General features: G+C 39.8%; 1 long non-coding RNA gene and 1 pseudogene across 2 annotated transcripts; one reads left to right on the plus strand and one right to left on the minus strand.

Moving 5' to 3' along the window:
* Nucleotides 1-221: 221 nt before the first annotated feature.
* On the plus strand, nucleotides 222-7,349 carry LOC143875793 (uncharacterized). Its single transcript, XR_013250197.1, has 2 exons — nucleotides 222-413; nucleotides 6,760-7,349. It is a non-coding gene; the product is annotated as an uncharacterized LOC143875793 (long non-coding RNA).
* On the minus strand, nucleotides 3,933-16,355 carry LOC143875791 (serpin-ZX-like; annotated as a pseudogene). The gene is made up of 2 exons (XR_013250196.1): nucleotides 15,943-16,355; nucleotides 3,933-5,287 (listed from the first exon to the last, which is right to left on the minus strand). The product of XR_013250196.1 is annotated as a serpin-ZX-like (transcript).
* Between the last annotated feature and the right edge of the window lie 4,701 nt (nucleotides 16,356-21,056).

A 21,056-nucleotide genomic window follows, 5' to 3' on the forward strand; every position in this document is an offset into this window, starting at 1 on the left:
GGAGTTTTGGGTTTGGGCATAAAGGAGTTAAAATCATGAGTATTTTAAGTGCATATAGTATTGGGGTGGTGGTGCTGATTGTGAGTGTTTGTTGCTGTTTTTATGGGTGCCAAGCTTGTTTGGAGGAAGAGAGAAAGCCCTTTTGCAATTAAAAGATTATATCAACTATGCAAATAATGCTTCTTATTTTGTGACTGGGGATTGGGTTGCAAAGCATTGTTGTCAATGGAAAGTTATATCATGTGCTTCTTCTTCTTCTTCTTCTTCTCTTGTGACTAAAATCGATATTTCATTTGCGGGAGGGGAAGCACTGGAAGCATGGTATCCAAATGCTACTATGTTTGCCCAATTCAAGGAATTGGAGTTGCTGGATTTGGCTTGGAATCAAATTGGTGGATGGGTTATGCCAGAAGGTATTATTTGTTTTCTCTAATTCTACAGTATCATTTCTTATGTAATTCAAATGTATTAATTGAGATTCTGCAAATCAGGTTATTTTTTGGCTCAACTAAGATAAAAAAATAATAGATGAAACCTGTATTTTTTGTCTTGGATTCTTTAAGGCCCTCTTTGGACTGCAAGAAAAACAGTTATGATGGAATGACTAATGTTGTGCAAACAACATTTGTCACCGTTGACTAGGGGTGTAAACGAGCCGAGCCGAGCCGAGCTTGGCCAGGCTCAGTTCGGCTCGTTAAGCACAAAAGCTCAGCTCGGGCTCGAACCAGGCTCGAGCTCGGTCAGGCTCGGCCAGGCTCGCTAGCCTTATCGAGCTCAGGTTATATTAATTTCACACCCCTCATCTTCCCTGGACAGCCCTATCTAGTGTAATTTGACTACTCTTTTTACACTACGGGGGGTGGTCTAAGTAACAAATGGGGTTCCAAAAAAGAAGTGACATATTTTGCCGCCTTCTTTCACTCCATGGACAATCCTTTTAGTGTATATATTAATATATAATATATAGATTTAAATATATTAAATTCTTAACGAGCCTTAACGAGCTGAGCAGAGCCGAGCCTGGCCTAGCTCGGGCTCGGCTCGTTAAGCTTAACAAGCCTGGCCAGCCGGCTCGGCTAGGCTCGTTAAGGATTCGAGCCGAGCTCAAGCGAGCTTCCGAGCCCGAGCCAAAATTGACACCCTTACCGTTGACAGACATTCCGCATAGTTAAAGGGTAGGTGTGTGTGTGTGTGTGTGTGTGTGTGTGTGTGTGTGTGTGTGTGTGTGTGTGTGTGTGTGTGATAAGGGAGATAAGGACTAGTGATCTTCACCCTTCATCTACAAAATGAATAGCCTACCTTTTAGGTCATGGAGGAGATATTTCACTACAACTATCTACATGATGTGCACAAGCAACATTCTGCCTGTTACGATCTCAAATCAGTTCGCAGCGTGATTGATCTTCTTAGAGGGAAGATCAACCTCTTGACCCACATTGAGGGAAGGGTCAGACCACCTTTGTGCTTAAACACACAATTTTTGGGATAAATTTCTCTATTCATTTAAGAAAGAGTACTTACGTGTTATTTATAGAAAACCCACTTGACCACTTCCTCTAAAACTCCTACCCAAGCCAGTCTAGATAACTCTTATCTCTAGGACTCCTATCCATACCAAACAACTAGAGAGAAAATTCCAAGAGCTATAAAAAATATAAAATAATTTATTCTACCCTAAGTGAGACCTATCTAGGCACGTAATATTCCACCGCCTTGAAATCAGCATTGTCTTCAAGGTTGGGGATTAAGAGCTTGCCAATTAGTGAAAAACGAGATCTTGTGCAAAACTTTTTGAAATCCTTCTCTCTTCTCCTTTGCTTATCCCCCTCCCCTCTTCTTCTCTTCGTCTTGCAATTAGTCACCATTTGGTATGTCATGATCATCGACTAAGGCATCTCCATTTTTAAACCGATCTCATTGTGTCGTTTATCAAAGCTTCTCTGTTGTATTTTTTTGGAATGATTGAAATGTCGATGAACGGATGATTGTGGGTGAAGATCTTCTTGATGGGGTTGAGAAATTTGAGCAAAATAGTAGAGTTTTCGATGACGACATTGTCGGAATTGACAACCTTGATAATCATCGACGCCTTTCTTTTGTGGGTTTTTTTCTCTTTTTTCTTCTATCAGATTTCTTTATCTCTCTTTTTTTTCGTTTCTTCTTTTGCTTCTTTTTTTCGTGGAAGCCTTCTCGACATTGCTCTTGGTGCATAAATTAAACTCTTCGCTCAGCTTATTCAAACATGGAGGTTCCTCTAGCGTTAGACAGAATGTCAATGCCAATTGCGATTGAGCGTTAGACAGAATGTCGATGCCATTCAATCACAATTGGCATTTAGTAAAGCAAGATGCCTTTTGATCTCTCTCATTGTCTCCTCTCAATTATTCATTGTTGCTCAGATTTGTTTCTGCTTGAGGCCGCAAGATCGTGTTGCTCTAATACCAATTGTTATGAACTCAAATTAGTTTGCAATGTGATTGATCTTCTTATAAGGAAGATCGGCCTCTTGACCCACATTGAGGGAAGGGTTAGTCTTCCTTCTAACCCACTTCGAGGGAAGGGTCAGTCCTCTTTGTACTCAAAGACACAATTTCAAAGAGAAATTTATTCATCCATGTGAAAAAGACTGGTTGTTATTTATAGAAAACCCAGTTGACCACTTCCTCTAAAACTCCTACCCAAGCTAATCTAGATAACCCTTATCTCTAAGTCTCCTATCCATACCAAACAGCTAGAGAGAAAATTTCAATAGTTATAAAAAATATAAACTAATTTATTCTACCTTAAGTGGAACATATCTAAGCACGTAACACTACCAATGAAAAAAAATTCAAAAGAGAAATCAAATCTCAGCGTGTAGATCTGAAAATCCACAATAGCTCGAGGTAACAAAGTCCACTTGAGGTAATAAATAGTTTTGATTGAAAAATTAGAACCTGCATTCTCACCTCACCTAATCTCTCGTTTACAATGTCAAATCATCATCAAACTTTTATCTTCAAATATATATCAAGCCTAATCATTTTGGTCAAGGCAACACCCAAACCTTTCTTTACAAAATGCTAGATGTGATCTTTGAATGGAATCAAGTGTTATATCTATGTTTTAAATTCTATCCCATGTATATGCCTATTTGTCCCTCTATTTCCCCCCCTAATTTCCTCCTCTTCATCCTCCTTCTTCCCAGACTTTTAGGAGTTTTTTATTTTTCTTCTTCTCTAATGAAGTTTTAATTTTTCCCCTTTCTTTTTTTTCTGTATTTTTCGCTTATTTTCTTCTTCATCTTCTTTCCCAATACTAAAGTATTTTCTTCTTCATCTTCTTTCCCAATACTAAAGTATTTTTTGTAATTTTCTCCTTTTTCTATTTTTCTTCTTTCTTTCCTCCTCCTTGTTCTATTATGAGGGTTTTATGATTTTTTTTGTTTTCTTCTTCTTCTTCTTCTTATTCCCTAAGGAAAAAAACCCTTAAAATCTTGAATAAAAAGATTTTAGAAGGAAGGAAATTTGTTGTTTTTACCCTTTAAACTTGGTGTATTGGTAGTTTCTTTAAAACCTTGGCAGCTTTTAATAGCTTCAACAATGATAGTTGGTCCTTAAAAAATATAATCAACAGCTAGTAGCTTCGACAATGATAGTTGGTCCTTAACGAAAATGTAATCAACAGTTATTCAGCAGGATAAAGCAAAGCATAAGACCATCCAGTCAATTACGGGAGTCTAGAGGTGTGACCTACCTGGTAAAGGCCCAGACACCATTAACAGCTTGCAAATCTCACCATTGGTGGAATTTGTTAGGGATTTAACAATGCAGCAGAATAACGATATGAAAAAGATAAACGAAAATTCACACAGATTTACGAGGTTCCCCCAACCAGTATGGTATGGGCTATGTCCACGGCAGAGCGACAAGCCAACGATTCCACTATTCTGAAGAAGAGATTACAAAAGCCCTCACAACCTTCTCTCAGGTAGCTCCTGATATCACACCCTTTTATATGGCGTTCTGAGATGCGTTACAATGAAGGGAAAAACCCTAATTCATGAAAGTACAAAACTATCCCTAGTATAAAAATACCTTAAAAAAGATCACTGAGAATGCTTTCATGAAAAAGATATATGGTGTACTGTACTCACTCCTGCATCTTCCTAAAGGGAAAAAGACCTCTGAGAATGCTTTCATGAATAAGAAAGAGAGTCCTTAGGTTCTCCCAATAACTAATAAGGGTATCATACCGAACCGAATTGGGGTTCGATCGGAATAAAGTGGGATTTACTTATTCGACAAAAACCAATTGCCAAAGGATCAACTCACAACAAGTCACATCAATTACCAAACCAAACAAACATATTTCACTCTCCCATTGAACCAATGTTCCTATAACGTTTTCTTCATGGGTTACATATTAGGTACATCCACTGCCTGAAAAGCGAATAAATCAGATTCTTACAGACAAGAGAATGGCAAATTTTTTGTCATAGCAACATATTGGTTAATGCAGCTCATTAAGAAAAAAAAAGACCAAAAAAAAATAGTCAAGATCTTGGATATCAAACCATATTTAAGATTTAGAAGAGTATACAATCTATGAATATCAGGATAAGCATTGCAAAACAACGCGGAACATTAGATAACTATGGTGACCACAGCAGCAGAAGCAGCGGCTGCTTCAGTTCCTTCTTCATTTACTTCGATTACGGATTTATGGGAAATGCTCGAAACATATAGGCTCCGGCTCAGAGGTGAATCCACCATCTCAGTTAGATCACCTCCATCGGAGAAGGGCAACGCCAGTCCTAATTCCTTCAGAACTGTAGAAACTTCAAACCCAAATGAGAATTTGAACTTTGGAATCCTAAACTCCCCAACTTGGACTTTTTGGACTGGTAGATGACGATCTATGAATGCAGAATCAGAACCCAACTTCTCCACGAAATTTTGCAGCCCGTCTTTCTCATCAGGAAGAAAAAAAATATATGGAGAACTGCCTCTTATCTGTGCCTTGTTTGCAAGGAAGTGTAAGGACTTCAAAGTTTGAACCCATTGAAGGAGCTGAGAAATTGCTTCTTCTTGCTGGTCATGAAAGGCACTTGAACAGAGCCACCATCAAGAAGGTGGAAGTCAAAGTCTTTATCAAACTTCTCATTCCAAGCTCCTTTAAAATAGAGTGCATTTGCAAAGATTAGTTTAGTCAAATTGTCAACTGATGTGGCAGGAAGAAGATCTTTGATAAGGCCATTGGTCTCATTTTCAGCCCATGAGTTCACTTCACTAGCTACTTGGGCAGCCTTCAAGAACACAACGACAAACATATTCAATTCATCAACATAAACAATATCAATGACACAATGGCATGTGACTCATGCATGCATAAAAATCATATCACCAACATTAGCATAGTCAGTAACACCATTCTAAAGACCAACATAATCTTGAGAGAATTATATCATTAAAAATGGAAAAAAATGGAGGTTTCTAAAGCTTGAATGAAAAGTCATTTAAGAAAAACACACCAAGAATTGTACAATTATTATCAAATGTTCATGCCTCAGTTTTTATGTCAGAAGGCCTCCAACATAAAGGAAATGGAGTCGTCAACTAAAACTAAAACACATTAATCTGTATCAATTTGGAATATCATGTTAGTTATTTTTGCATACACATGCCCAAAGGCCAAAATAATCTATTTCTATACAGTCAGCATTTAATGATGACAAGTTCTTGCAGTTTATCATCATTTCATAGAAATGGCGCAGATTACGAGATTCCACTGTATGGAGAGATGATGAAGAGATGATTTGCATAACAAGTACATGGATTAGGGTAACTCCTACCAATCATAATTCTGTTAGATGATCTTTCTCGGAATTTTACTTCAATATTATGTGTATGCTTTTGACAAGCTCTCAAGGAATATATTAGTAAGGGATTTAAAATGAGGTATCTGGGTAAAGTTAGTTATCTCTGGGGCACACTGCAACAAATAAATAGGAGTACAGTTTAGTGTCATCTGGCAGTTGGACTGAACCATACACACTGCTAATCCTCCTGAGGTCACTTCAGATAAGTTGATTAAGTTCTATGTCAAGGGACTTCAAATGATGGTGACCACACGTTATGTTCATATGAAGCGGTGCTTGTTTCAAGCCTCTGTTTGTTTTTCAGAAATTCATTAAATTTGAATGAAATCGGGGACCAAAATTAAGTTCCATCACTACACAAAGTTCCAGACAAGGTGCTCCTGTTTAACAGATTATTGCAAAATTTAAAATATTATAGATTGCTTTATGCAACCTAAGAATGGGCATAGACTTAACTGGTTATGTGCTTAAATTATCTTGAACAATTTCTTTTTTGAATGGCAAATTACCTACATTCTCTCCAACACATTGTAGTACATTGTAGTAAAGACATTTAAACCATTTTCGGTGTAAATATAGACATAGATGCCTCGTGCTAGGCAATCTGTGTCAATAAAACGTGTATATAGTATTATGGCTCTAGAGGATTGTCCTAAGACTTATCGTAAAGTATAGCAACTCCCTCTTTATTATTCAGCAAGTCATTTCTTAAAGGTAACAAGAATTTTGTTAATATGGCATCACCTAAATACATCATTGGTGATGAACACTATGATAGTTGCATCATAACCCTATAAGAAAAAGAAGCTTCAATTATTCAACAAGTCTTGTAGATCAAATATATTTATTCTGGATGGATACTGAAGTCCTTTCCAAACACTAATTTGTTCTTGATGCAGCTCAAAAACCTTCCAAGCAAGGGCCCATGGATGTTAAAGGCAGTGTTTAAAAACAAGGATATGATGCAAACTGCGGCGAAGAAAAAATCCTTGTCGACTCGGCGTGGACGCAGTTAAGAATGCAGTTGACGCGGTTACACAGTCATAACTAGGGAGAGTGGTGCAATACGGAACGCGGCCAAGAAAAATCCTTCTCGACTCCGGCGAGTTCCTTGTTGTGTTAACGAGTTTTTAAACACTACTTAAAGATGCTTCGGCTTCTTTTTTTTTCCTGATAGCTAGTTGAAACTAGTTGTTGCCTAGATGATGTGGGCATATGAACTACCAAGATTCATACCAGTTGGCAAAATCTTCTTATATGGAAAGCTTATCCTACAAATTTGCATGAGTTGGCAGATTTGTTAAGATTTTTGTACATTTGCTGAAATGGGAAGGCTATGGGAAGGCTATCTTGCACGAGAAAGGGGTTGCAGTGGGCTTTGGAAAAGAGAAATGATCTAGAAGGAAAGACGTTTTTTTTTGCTGTCTTTTCTCATATTGTATATTCTGTACAATTATAAATAAGATCTCCCCAAAATCTTCTCCATGTATTATTTACCAACTTGAATTCCACATTAGTTACCAAGATATATTCCTTCATTCCAGTAATAAATATAATGAGATCTGAATCTTGAAACTTCTGGGATTATACATTTTATCTTAAAAAGAGAATCAAATCAAATATCTGTCTGGGAGTTGTGGCAAACACTATTTGATTTCAAAATTACAACAAGCAGATAGAACTTAATATGTGAGCATCAACATAAACTATCGCCCTGCCAATTGTGTCGTCGTGAGTAAATATCGTGTGAACAGATTCGCATTGGTGAAAGCCTCTGTCGCGAATCATTGTGTCAAAATGGTGAAACCATGCTCGTAGTGACTAGTCATAGATAGACTCGGTGACACACCTTTCCATTCTCTCCTTGAAGCAGAGAACCAGGAGGAGTCATGTGTACTTCCTCTATGTGAGTCCTATGCAATAAGGCATTCTTCACATAAAGCTGTTGAAGAGGCCAACCCTGGTTGGCAGCAATCGCCAGAAGGCCCGAACCATTGCCAACTTAAACGCATGGGCAAAAGTGGAACTTTAATCAAAGTCATACTCATGAGTAAATCCCCAAGCAACAAGAAGCACCTTACACCTCCCAACAATGCCATCATAGCGATGCCTTACTGTAAAGACCCATCTGCAGGCTACAGATTTCTTCCTAGGAGGAGGAGAGATGAGAACCGAAGTATGGTCGTGCTGAAGTGACGCCATCTCCTCAACAATAGCAGCCTTCCATGCAGGATGACTCGAGGCAACATGAATAGTATAAGGAATAGAGAGAGAATCAACAACAGTGAGGAAGGAGCGCTAAGACAGAGCGTAGGACACAAAGTGGGCAATAGGATGTGCAGAAGCACACCGGTGCACCCCTTTGTGAGGTACTACAGGGAAGTCAAGGTCCAACACAACATGATGGTAAGTAGAAGCAACAAGAATATACAGTAAAGATGAAAGAGATATACCTAGAGGAACTTCTTGCGTAGAGGAAAGAGGAAGCAACAAGACCGGGACGATCATGATGTCAAAGGAACATAAGCAACTAGCCCCTGGGGCGAAGGAGTAGGAGGTGCAAGTGCAGAAGATTGCGCTGAGACAATAGGTCATGTAATGGGTAGAGACACATGTAGAGCACCCACAGGCACTGAAAGATCATAGGCAGGCAAAAAGGCAAAAAAGGAGTGTCCTGAAAAGTAACATCCATAGTGGTATAAAAAGATGTAAGAGGGTAGAGTAGCACCTATAAGGTGCCTATACTTGCTCTCAGCCTGTGGGTTTATGGGCGAGAAAATGATGAGCAATACTCTGTTCTGACAAAAGTTAAGCAAGGGAACAAGAGGTGTACTAGCCGTCTTTACCACATCAGAGGGCTTTGATAAGGCCCCCATACTGAGTATGGATCATGGCATATACCATATGAAAAATGAAAAATGCTTCATCCTTAGATTTCATTCCATACACCCATGTCATACAAGAGTAAAAATCGATAAAGGTCACAAAAAAGAAACAGTAAAAATCATCAAAGAAGGTGATTGGAGATGATTCACGTATATCGGAGTGAGTCAAACCAAAAGAAGACCTACATCTATGCATTTGAAAATGATAAACAGTGTGAATATGTTTCAACAACTCATAAAAGTATCGCAATAAAACTTGACCATTTTATGTAAGAATTTAAATATGGGAATCTCAGTACATAGAGATTGAAATCCTACATATGCCCCAATATGGCATACCACAAAATAGTTTCATGACTAGCTACAATATGAAAAGAAAAGCAAGAAATAGAAACTGGAGGCAGTGCAGTAGAATCAATAGTTGCAGCGACAAGACATCCTAAATCAGTAACAAAATAGTAAAATTTCCTAAAAGACGCATTGAAATCGATAAAACATCACACAATGAATTTTTCGCCCCCCCCCCCCCCCCCCCCCCCCCACACTCCTTTCACGTGAATCGTGGCAGACTTTAACGCTTACTGACGTCAAATCACGTGAAAAAGGGGGCGCATAATCCTATGCCGGGGGGGGGGGGGGGGGGGGGGGGGTCATCGCCCCCTACTAGGATAGCGGAGAGATGAGGAACACACAAAACTCTAGAAAGTGAAAAAGAAGAGGATATGGGAATGGTTCCAACACCTTCATACGACTGGAGGAACATTAGCCAAACAAACCCAAGTAGGTGTGAAAGGTAGAGAAGACAAAAACGGACTACCAGACTCACCACTCATATCATTGGTCGCGCCAAAGTCAATTAGCCAACTAAATGATGAAAGGAATAGGTGGAGACGGTCAATTGGCTTCTCTCCTCTTCCTTTATCTTACCTTATGTAAAACCGGAGAAATGCAAAATATTAGTTTATGGGTTGTTAAAAACCGTAAGCTACCTTTGCGCGTGATCCATTTTTGGGTTGATCCCATAATTAAGAACACCATCACCCTCAAATTGAAGCCACTCCCAACTAAAGGCCGCGAACTGCCTCCAAAACTACTGTAGTTGTCTTGATTCTACAGAAACCGAGTAGTATTCTGTTTTCCTATAACCCATGGGTCCACAAGAGGGATCTTGTCTGTTGCATCTTAGATCAATGGTATAAGAGCCGCTAGACTCTATAGTATCCAAACCCAAGTTTGGATCAAAGGAGCAGAGGGATTTGTCAAAGGTCCAAGGTATCAGATGATAGCCATTGAACTTGTAGCAGTAATCATACTCATATCTTGACCCACCATAGTACGTACATGTAAATGAGGATCACCAACGACCACGACCACCTCAAAGGCCTCTACCCTCGCCACAAGTGACTCTACCATGACCAACAACAGGGAAAAGGTGAGTAAAAGAGACAAATGCAGTACGCTCTGGACTCTGGATGCATCTCAAGAATCATTAGAAGGCTAACTATAATAGAGCGACGCTCTTCCTCAGCAAAAAGAAAGACATACAATGTTGGGGGAGGAAGACGCCATGTTGATAGAATCAACCACCTGCATCTGCTTGGACTCAAGACGTAGGCCACCAAGAAAGGTGTATATCGGATGCCTCTCCATACACTGGGCTACATTAGCCGTAATGTCTACTAGAAATTCCAATAGGGACTCATATTGACTAAGCTCCTCCCACATACACTATAGAGAGCCATAATGCTCTCCTATACTAGGATCTCCATGCTTACATGCGGCAATGGCTTGCACGAGTTGACAAATGCGATGATTATGCTTATTAGGTGTGAATGCAACAACCATTTTGTTCTATAACCTCGAGTTGAAGTCATACAAAATATAAACCTGAGTAAGCGACATCTCCATAGAGTCGAAGAGCTATCCAAAAATGATATAGTTGTCAGCATCCCATTTCTTTGCATCAAGGGTGCAGGCCTTCGACCTTGGAGTAGCACTAGTGAGGAGCTCCTTCTTCATATGACCTTGAACGTACAAAATAATTGCCTGGGACCATGCAGACAATTAGACGATGAAAGTTTAAAACTCGTAATGGTCATGAGGTTATTCTCCAAGGCTAGAGACTTACAAGAGTCAAGAGGGTTAGGATATTACAAGTGCAGCCAATGTGATTATTCGCTTTGCTCAGTACACAAGTTCGTGTATGGTACTAGTTTAAGTTTAAGTTCACAATATTATAATTATTGGAAGTGCTATTGATAAAACTCAGAGAAAGATGGTTTGAAAAGCTTATCAACCACTTAGATAGCAGAATTACAAGCGCATTAAATGTGATCAATCATTCTTTTCTTAGTACACAAGCTCATGTAAGGTACTAGTTTAAGTTTAAGTTGACAATTTTATAATTATTGAAAGTGCCATTGCTGAAACTCAGACGAAAAGCTTGATATGAAAATTCTAGGTTAGCTTAATTACTTCCCTGGTGTCAAGATTAACCATTAAAAAAAATTATAATAATTAAAGAATGGCTTCAACCCAAAGAAAGCATACATTTGATCTTCTCAACAAGTTCATGTAGTAAGGTATACTGATGCAAGCTGGGCTAGTCACTCCAATAAGCACCAATTTGTAACTGGTTTTTGTGTGCTTGTGAATGGCCACATTGTATAATTGAGCACTAGAATGCACCAAACTGTAGCATGTCCCAGTGCAAAAGGCGAATATAAGTGCATGGCATCAACCAGAACTGAACTTACATGGATATGACATCTCCTACACAAACTGCATTGGAAGTTGCATATATAACCTCTTTTGTGCAACAATCAAAGTGCAATCAAGATGTCCCAAAACCTCATTCTCCGTGCTAGAACCAAATACATCGAGATTGACTATTACCTTGTTCAAAAGTAAGTTGGTAGCAGTGGAGTGCTTCCTTTAAATGTATCTAGTCAAGATCCGCTTGGCGATGCATTCACAAAAGGGGGCAACTCCGACCGACATCATTACCTGATTAGCAAGCTGAGAATGTTCAAAGGAACATTTCACCTTGAGGAATGTTAAAAAATACCACAAAGGAGTATTTTAGATATTTTACAGAGTATTGTATATAAGTCATTGTATGTCTTATCTTCGAAATTAATGAGTCACTCTCCCCACGTCGGATGGTATCTCTCTTCTTTTCTCCTTCACAGTATCATTTTATCTAATTTTAGTATTTTACTAACCAGCTTTGGACTTATATGTATCGCATTACCAACTCAAGTTCTTGTACTTCTAGCAACCTTAAATAATCAATGGGTAAAGAATACATCATCGACCACACCACTCTCAATCAACTTTCTAGGTTGTGTGTGAAGTATAGAAAAATACTATGGGACCTGCGTGGCTGCCTACAAATACAAGAAAACAAGGTCATAGTCACCTATCAGCAAAATTAGTTTTTTCAATATAGAAAGGTGAATGCTTTCTTAAGAGAAGAAATGTATAGCCCAACAACCGAGATGATTTAAAGGCACAATCCAATAATAAAGAGAACAGGAAAAGAAGGAAAGATCGAGGGTAGAAGTACCCAAAAACAAAGAAAACCCACAAGAGATTATTTGTCACCAAACTATACACTCTGAAGCTGGTAAGTTGTATGAAAATGGGGTCTCCTCTCAGCTAACCCCCGACTCAGTATCAAGTCCTTCCAAAGAATCCCTAATCTCCTCTATGGCATCCACGAAGCTCCATGGGTAGTTAATCTCGTCTCTCACCTATTTGACCACATTAAGGGAGTCTCCTTCAATGATCATATGTTGAATCTGCTCCTAAGAAGAGTATTGAATCCCAAATTACCTCTTTGTTTGCATTTCTCAACAGCTCCCCAATGCATGTTAGACCAACATTACCAATACTTGAACCATCAAAAGTACAGTCTTAACCTCCCACGAGGTCGAGGGGTCCATTGGACTTGGGGTGCTTCGAGTGAATGCTTCCCATGACCTATGCAAAGATGTTATCAAAACTCCACTGAACATAGAAAGGATTGATGCCCACCGAACAATTACTGAGAAAATTTGTCTGTGTAAACTTTGCATGCCTCTGAAAGTACCTTTAAAGAACACTCATGTTTCTTTCCTTCCATACCAGCCATAAAGTGGCATCTAGGAATAGGGTTTATAAAGTCCTACATCTGGAGGGTCAAGGGGCAAAAATCCATGACTCAATATGATATGGGAGAACCCAATAAACTCTAAAGAGACACCGAAAATTACCACAACTCACGAGTAAATTGATAGTGAAGAAGAAAGTGGTCAACGGAGTCGACCGAAAGATAAATGGCAGAATGGTTAACTATAATATTTTGTCTATTAAGAAGCTGATCCACAGTGAGGATTTTATGAAAACAAGTGGACCAATAGTATACATTCATTCTTGAAGGGGTTTTAAATTCCCAAACTAGCTGCGGTAGTGATGAATTATGACTCAGGAACAAGTGTTTATAGAAAGATTTGAAGGTCAACATGCCCATCCTCTGAAGCACGGGTGCTTCAAAATGGCCCGCATACCCGTATCGGGTGCGTATCCGACACGGGTGCGCTCGGGTGCGTCCCGGGTGCGCACCCGATTCAAAAACCCTTTTTTTAAAAAAAAATTGACGGTCGGGTGCGTGTCGGGTGCGCACCCCGACGCACCCGACACGTTTTTAAGTGTTTTAAAACAAAAGAAAAAAGAAAAAAAGAGGAGGACTGCCAATAACATTTTTTTTTGGGGGGGGGGGGGGTTTAAATTATAAAAGGGGTTTTAAAACCCCCTCACTCACGCAACTCTCTCCCTCTCTCTGTCTCTGTCTCGTCCCTCACCCCTCTCTCTGTCTCGTCCCTCATCCTCTCTCTCTCTCTCTCTCTCTCTCTCTCTCTCTCTCTCTCTCTCTCTCTCTCTCTCGGGGTTCTCTCTTTTTCTCCTCTCCCTCTCGGTTTCTCCTCTCTCTCCCTGCAACTACTGGCTACCGCCGCCTTCGCCACCGTCGGAGCCCTAACCTAACCCTACTTAAAGGTACTCTCTCTCTCTCTCTACTTCTCTCTTTCTCTTTGTATCTCTCTCTACTCTCTTTTTTTTGTATCTCTAGTCTCTACTCTCTTTCCTTTATTTTTATTTGTGATTTGCATTATTTTTATTTGTGATTTGCCCTAAAAAATACCCTAAAGCCCTAACCGATTGTGAGTCACATAAAAATCAATTTGGAGCTCACAATCAGTTGGCATAATCTTAAATTGAATTGTGATTTTGAAGCCCTAAACTGATTTTCAGTTTGGAGGTCACAATTGGGAATTTGGGATTTAGGGCTTTAGGGCCTAAAGCCCTAAATCCCAAATTCCCAATTGTGAGCTTTTAGGCCATGTTAATTTGAGATTGTGACATTCAATTGGGAGCCCTTTAGGGCTCAATTAGAGGGGTTAGGTCGTTTGATTGCTTTCCTATTTTTAAAATTTTTTTTTAATAAAAAATATTATTATATTCAACGCACCCGAACGCACCCGCACCCAAGTTTTTTGGAAAATCACGTACCCGCGTACCCGTGTCGTGTCGCACCCGCACCCCGCACCAGCACCCGTGCTTCATAGTGCCCATCGAGGTCCATTGCCAAACTCTTTTGTTCTTTTCTTCGTGTTTTATTTAGATTGAGTTAATTCTTCATTGAAAGGATGTAAATTCTCTCATTTCTTGCTCAAAGAAATTCCTCCTGAATCTGAAATTACAATCTCCTATATCATTAACCCTGCACAAAGATTTAACCACCAAAATATCATTGCGAGGCTGCCTTAAATAATGTTGGAAAGTCCTCCATTAATGTTCCATACCCACACAAGTTATCGAACCAAAATCTAATCATTTCCCCATCTCCTATCCTGAATCATAATCCTTTTTGAATGAAACTTGAGAATTTCATAATCTCTCCATAGTGTAGTCCCGATAGATCTATACTCATCTAAAGGGGACTACTCTCTGGAGCCAGAACCATATTTTGCCTTAATAACCCTTCTCCATTGCATATATCTATCATTGCCAAAATTTTAGAGCCATTTCCCAATTAACACCTTGTTCATTGCTTTCAGCCTTCTAATCCCAAGCCTTCCCTACCTACAAGGCCTACACACCACATCCAAACTGATCAAATGATAGTTCCTACTTTCTTCCTTATTGATCTATAAAAAATTCCTTTGAAGTTGTTCAGTTATATTATCGATGGAAGTAGGAAAGAGGAGGTCAACATAAAATAGAGTGGAAGGCTAGCCAAGACTGCCTTGAGTAAGGTGGTTCTCCGCCCTAAAGACAACAATCCTTTTTTACCAAGAGGAGAGTCTCCTTTCAACGCGCTCAATCACTGTTCCCAAAGCCTTTTTGACAGTCTTCATGTACATGGAGGAAGGCCTAAGTATGTATTAGGGATAGAACCCATCTTGCAACCCAATAATTTAGCCCAATACTATAGTTATGAAATTTCCCAGCACAACCCCCATGACCACCGATTTAGCAAAGTTCACTCTTTGACCAGATATTGTTTTGTAGCATCTGATCACTGCCGTAAAGTTTTTGTAAATTGCAGGGGCCTGGGCTGCTGAATAATAATGTACTATCAGCATATCAGCACAATAAGTGCTACTAAAATTGTATATGTTCGACAGTCTAGTCTAAGCAGATGTAGCATAATTTTGCTTGGATATTAAATTATTAATGTTAAATATTTTAGTAGATCATATATACACCTTAAAGACTACAAAAATCTCAACCTTCCCAAAGAACTAAGATGAACGTCTAATACAAAGAGAAAAATGCAACACTAGCAACATAAACTCAAAAAGCACGAAGAACTTCTAGTCCATTTAGAATCTTGAAAACACCAAATTAGTGAAGCCTAAGCAGTAAGCATGGAATCAACCCACCTAAATATACTCCCAAAGCAGCTAATTGAACACTAGTTTCAAGAAGGAAACAATAATATAAATTTGCAAAGCCAAAGCAAAGAACTAGCCCACCAAATATTATAATCATAAAGCAGCTAATTAAACAATAGTTTCAAGAAGAAAACACCAATCTAAAACAAAAGATCTTTCAAGAGAAAAATTACTTTTATACCCTTCATCAAGTAATTCACAACAAAGGCCATATGGGTATTCTTCAAATGAGGGTTTGAGAAATGAAAGAAAATCTGACCTGGGTCTGAAAATCTACTAGCTTAGCTTCTGTTTTATAAAGCTTATTAGCGATCTCTGCAAATGAGGGTTTGAGAGGGAGAGATTTCTCAACCCAAACCCATTAACGAAAGAGATACGGGGCCCACCACTCTGAGATGCGTCAGTGAAGATGAGAGCAACGAGCTGAGAAGAGAGGGTGTTGAGTTCTTCGCTGCTTTCTGATCTTAAAAAGGAAAGCAACTGTTCTAGGGTTTTTCCCTTCGACCCACCAGAGATCAGACTCAATACGATATGGATCGATGATGGAGAAAACACGAGATTGGTCCCTTCTTTCAGCAGGATGTGCTTTGCGATTCTCAGAGAAAAATCTGTTTGGTTGCCGATTGATTTTCTTAGATCCATTGCCGGAAATTTTCAGAGGGTTTAGAATAAGTAAAAAGGTGTTGTATTTAGCTTTCTTCTGTATGTCAATCTATTTTTGAAAGGAAAATAAGGGAGTGAAAAAAGGAAGGATAATGATATTGGCACTATCATGTTTGATAATTATACGAACTCACCTTGTCTTTTATAAATTAAGTAGCTGCCAAATGTTACGACAGTTCCCAAAAGGCTCTCAATAGCCCATTTAAAAAAGACAAGCTCGGTTCGTGCAATTATTGCTGATATTTCCTCCCCCACCCGGCCTTGACGGCTGGCTAACGTATTCCCACCTCTCTCTCTCTCTCTCTCTCTCTCTCTCTCTCTCTCTCCACACACAAAAGGAACAGTTGGTGGGCCCAACAGAAACCGTTGGTGGAATGATGGCCCATCTTTGAACAACGTAGGCCCCACCCATACCACTGCATAGGATAATCCAAACCGTCCATTTGATGGCCATAAACGTAAATAGGTTGCGTCCCAAAGTATTTTTCCATAGGCGGATCCTAGCCCTCCGATCAAAATAGAAACTACATCTTATGCAACCTCTATAGATTGTAGGGTTGTGATCATCCTACGAAATGATTTTTGGGGCACAACCTATTTACATTGTGGCCCATCAAATGGATGGCTTGGATCATCCTATGGTATGGACGGTACACTTCATTTTCAAAAATATGGGTGGGGCCTAAATTGGTACGAACCACACCATAGGATGATCCAAACCATGGACGGCTTGGATCATCCTATGTTGTGGACGGTACGCTTCAATTTGAAAAATATCGGTGGGGCCTATGATTGGGCCTTAATGTTAGTGTATGACCAACTCCGTAGGATTATCCAAACCATGGACGGCTTGGATCATCCTATGTTGTGGACGGGCCTTAATGTTACTGTACGACCACAGGATGATCCAAACCATTCATTTGATGGGCCAACCCTTTTGGGGGCACAACTCATTTACGTTAAGGCCCATAAAATGGACGGCTCGGATCATCCTATGGTTTGAACGGTACACTTCATTTTCAAAAAATTGGGTGGGGCCTAAATTGGGCCTTAATGTTACTGTACGAACCACACCATAGGAGGATCCAAACCATGGACGGCTTGGATCATCCTATGTTGTGGACGGTACGCTTCAATTTGAAAAAAATCGGTGGGGCCTACAATTGGGCCTTAATGTTACTGTACGACCAACTCCATAGGATTATCCAAACCATGGATGGCTTGGATCGTCCTATGTTGTGGACGGGCCTTAATGTTACTTTACAACCAACTCCATAGAAAGATCCAAAGCATTCATTTGATGGGCCACAATGTAAATAGGTTGTGCCCCAAAAATCATTCCCATAGGATGATCACAACCCTACAATCTATAGAGGTTGCATAAGATGTAGTTTCTATTTAGATCAGAGGGCTAGGATCAGCCTATGGAAATGATATTTTGGGACGCAACCTATTTACGTTTATGGCCTATCAAATGGACGGTTTGGATTATCCTACGGTGGTATGGACGGGGCCTACGTTGTTTAAAGATGGGCCCACCTGTCCACCAACGGTTTCTGTTGGGCCCACCAACGGTTACTGTTGTGTGTGTGTGGAGAGAGAGAGAGAGAGAGAGAGAGAGAGAGAGAGAGAGAGAGTGTGTGTGTGTGTGAGTGAGTGGAGAGAGTGAGAGAGAGACCGGTCAAATTGTGGGAAAGAGACATTTCCTAACGTTTAACGTTAGCCAGCCGTAAGGGGGGGTGGAAAATAGGCTACAAGGGGAGGGGGGAGAGGGGAAGGGGAATATCAGCGCCCTTATTAAAATATGGTAGTGCCGTTGTCATTAGCCAAAAAGAAGGAGGGTTTATCTGGAATATAACTTCGAAAGTGTCCCTTTACCAGGTGGGAAGAGCTCCTCGATTGGTGGACAGTGGTCCTTATTATGGGAAGTAATTTATGCATGCATCTTCACTTAAGAGAAAACGGTTCCTACACATATGTGTAGTTAAGTTATCTACACACTAGCTTAAAATACAGTGGGGGCCACATTATATGGGTGATCCAAACGATTCATTTTTAAGGCCCTCACATAGATAGGGTGTCCACAAAAAATCAGATCCATAGGATCATCCTAACCATTCGAACTGTGGAGGCAAAAAATGGACTAATTTGTAAAGGTTTAAAGACATCCATTTTATCTCCACAAATCATAGGGTTGGGATGATCCTATGGATCTGATTTTTTGTAGACACCCTATCTATTTGAGGGCCTTTAAAATGGATGGCTTGGATCACCCAAACAATGTGGGCCCCCACTGTATTTTAAGCTAGTGTGTAGAGAACTCTCTACACATATGTGTAGGAACCGTTTTCTCCTTCACTTAAAGTTATTTTCAAATCAATAGGGCAGTGATATACCCCCTCCCCCTTCTACTCCACAGCCGGTACGACACCACTCCAACCGGCCTTCAGCTCAACAATTAATTTGTGTAGATCTCTGAACAAAGTAGGCTCCACCCATATTTTTCAAAATGATCTGTATGCCCATACTATAGAACGATCCAAACCGTCCATTTGATGGACCACAACGTAAATAGGTTGCGCCTCAAAATATCATTTCCATAGGATGATCCTAGCCCTCTGATCTAAACAGAAACGGCATATTATGGAAACCTCTATAGAGTGGAGGGTTGTGATCATCCTATGGAAATGATTTTGGGGGCACAACCTATTTTTGTTGTTTCCCATCAAATGGACGGCTTGGATCATCCTATGGTGTGGGTCCTGCAGTAACATTAAGGCCCAATTGTAGGCCCCACCCATATTTTTCGAAATGAAGTGCACGGTCCATACCATAGGATGTTCTGAGCCGTCCATTTGATGGGCCACAACGTAAATAGGTCGTGCTCCCAAATCATTTCCATAGGATGATCGCAACCCTCCGATCTATAGAGGTTTCCATAATATGCAGTTTCTCATTTGATCGGAGGGCTACTAAGATCATCCTTTGGAAATGATTTTTTGGGACACAAGTAAACAACCTATCGACGGTGTGGCTCATCAAATGGACACTTTGGAGCATCCTATGGTGTGGGCTGTACGGTTGATTTTGAAAAACAAGGGTGGATATCCATACCTTATCTAGTATGGTTTTCTTAGTGTGGAGATCCACACCTAAGACATACTTTCATTGTGGACTTTGTAGTTATCCACACTCCAACATATGATAGACATACTTTCTACAGCTATAGTGAAAATTTTACTCCCTAGCTTAGCGTTTTGGATTTTACTAATCAAGGGCGAAAATGAAGTAAAATGAAGTAATTGATGGCAAGAAAGTAACGTAAGAATCAAACGGTAATAAAAGTTGAGGCATGAATATGGAATCAAACGGCATCGGCTCTGCATGATTTTATGACTTAGTCTCTGCTTAAAAATATGGGTTCCATGAATAAACTTCAAAATCAAAAAACTATTTATTCGTCCTCATGATGGTATAGTGATGCCCGGCATTCATACGAAATTGTTCTAATGCCATTTGTGATTTCATGAATAGCTAAAAGATTGTGATCTTGAATCATCAAAATCCAGACTCATATCCATTTGCATGGATTTTGATCTCCATGTAATTGAATATTGAATTAAGCCTAATTGAATAAAACTGACCAAATAGACATGTAATTGAACATAGAAAATCCATCATTGTACCCACCATTCTATCTATCCAACGTGAATTTAATAAAAAAAATTTGGCTGCATCTGATTCCATCTCCACCGCCCTCTCTCTCATAAAGAAGCAGCCCTGTTTCCTCCGCTTCAGAGCCAAATCCACCTGGCCGTCAGAAGCAGGAGAATTATCAAGAAAAAAATAAGGCAGATCAACTTGTGTTCGTGTGTTAGCTCCATGAAAGCTGGTGAAATGGCTGTTTGATTTGTGTTGGACCTCTGGAAACTCTGGTGTAAAATCCTTCACTAATAGGTATTTTGTAAGTCTTGTAGCCTACTCACTGAGTCACTGATCAGTCCTCCAATTCTCTGGGTGAAATTCTCAATGCGTACAATCTATAAAAACTCCTCATATTCCCAACCTTGTCTTGGATTTATATTTGACCTAAGGGTTTTAATCTTAATGGGATTGACAAAATTAGGTCCAAAGTTAAATATTTTAAGGCTTTCATTTGATCAGCAATTACAGAAGTATATGTGGTGACTGGCTCTCTCATATATGCACTCAAGGTGTTTGAGATAAGGCCTGTGCTACATTCTCATAATTAAAGTCTTATAGAGACCTTTGTGTTAAACTTCTTTTGAGTATAGATTAAAAACTTTGTCAGGTTTTTAATTAATATTCAGCAAGTGAGCTTTTTTACCTTCACTGTTAGGCCTGAAATCGGTTAACAGATATGACAGGGACGTAAGGGCCGAGCTGGAGGGCCCGAGGAGCTGAAGGAAAGGAAGCGAGTCCGGATGAACTGTGTTCTGCACAGAAGCAAACGAGGTCAGAATGACCAACCCGGAGTGTACTCCGGACAGGCCCTTCGACACTCAAGTCAGTATGAGCAGGAGTGCAGAGGGAGTTTAAGAGTGGTGGGTGAGAAGTTAATACCCTTATTTATGAGCTTTGGAAGCCCTTTTATAGAGGAAAAACTGGGGTAGTTGGGGAGTTAATGCTCCGGGACAGGTGTCGACCAGCGATAGGTTCAAGCTCACCTAGTCTGCGGTAATTACCAAA

This window comes from Tasmannia lanceolata, unplaced genomic scaffold (assembly GCF_043159265.1).
Source record: "Tasmannia lanceolata isolate RefF3 unplaced genomic scaffold, GAP_Taslan_0.1 ptg000004l, whole genome shotgun sequence".
In the NCBI taxonomy this organism is placed as follows: Eukaryota; Viridiplantae; Streptophyta; class Magnoliopsida; order Canellales; family Winteraceae; genus Tasmannia; species Tasmannia lanceolata.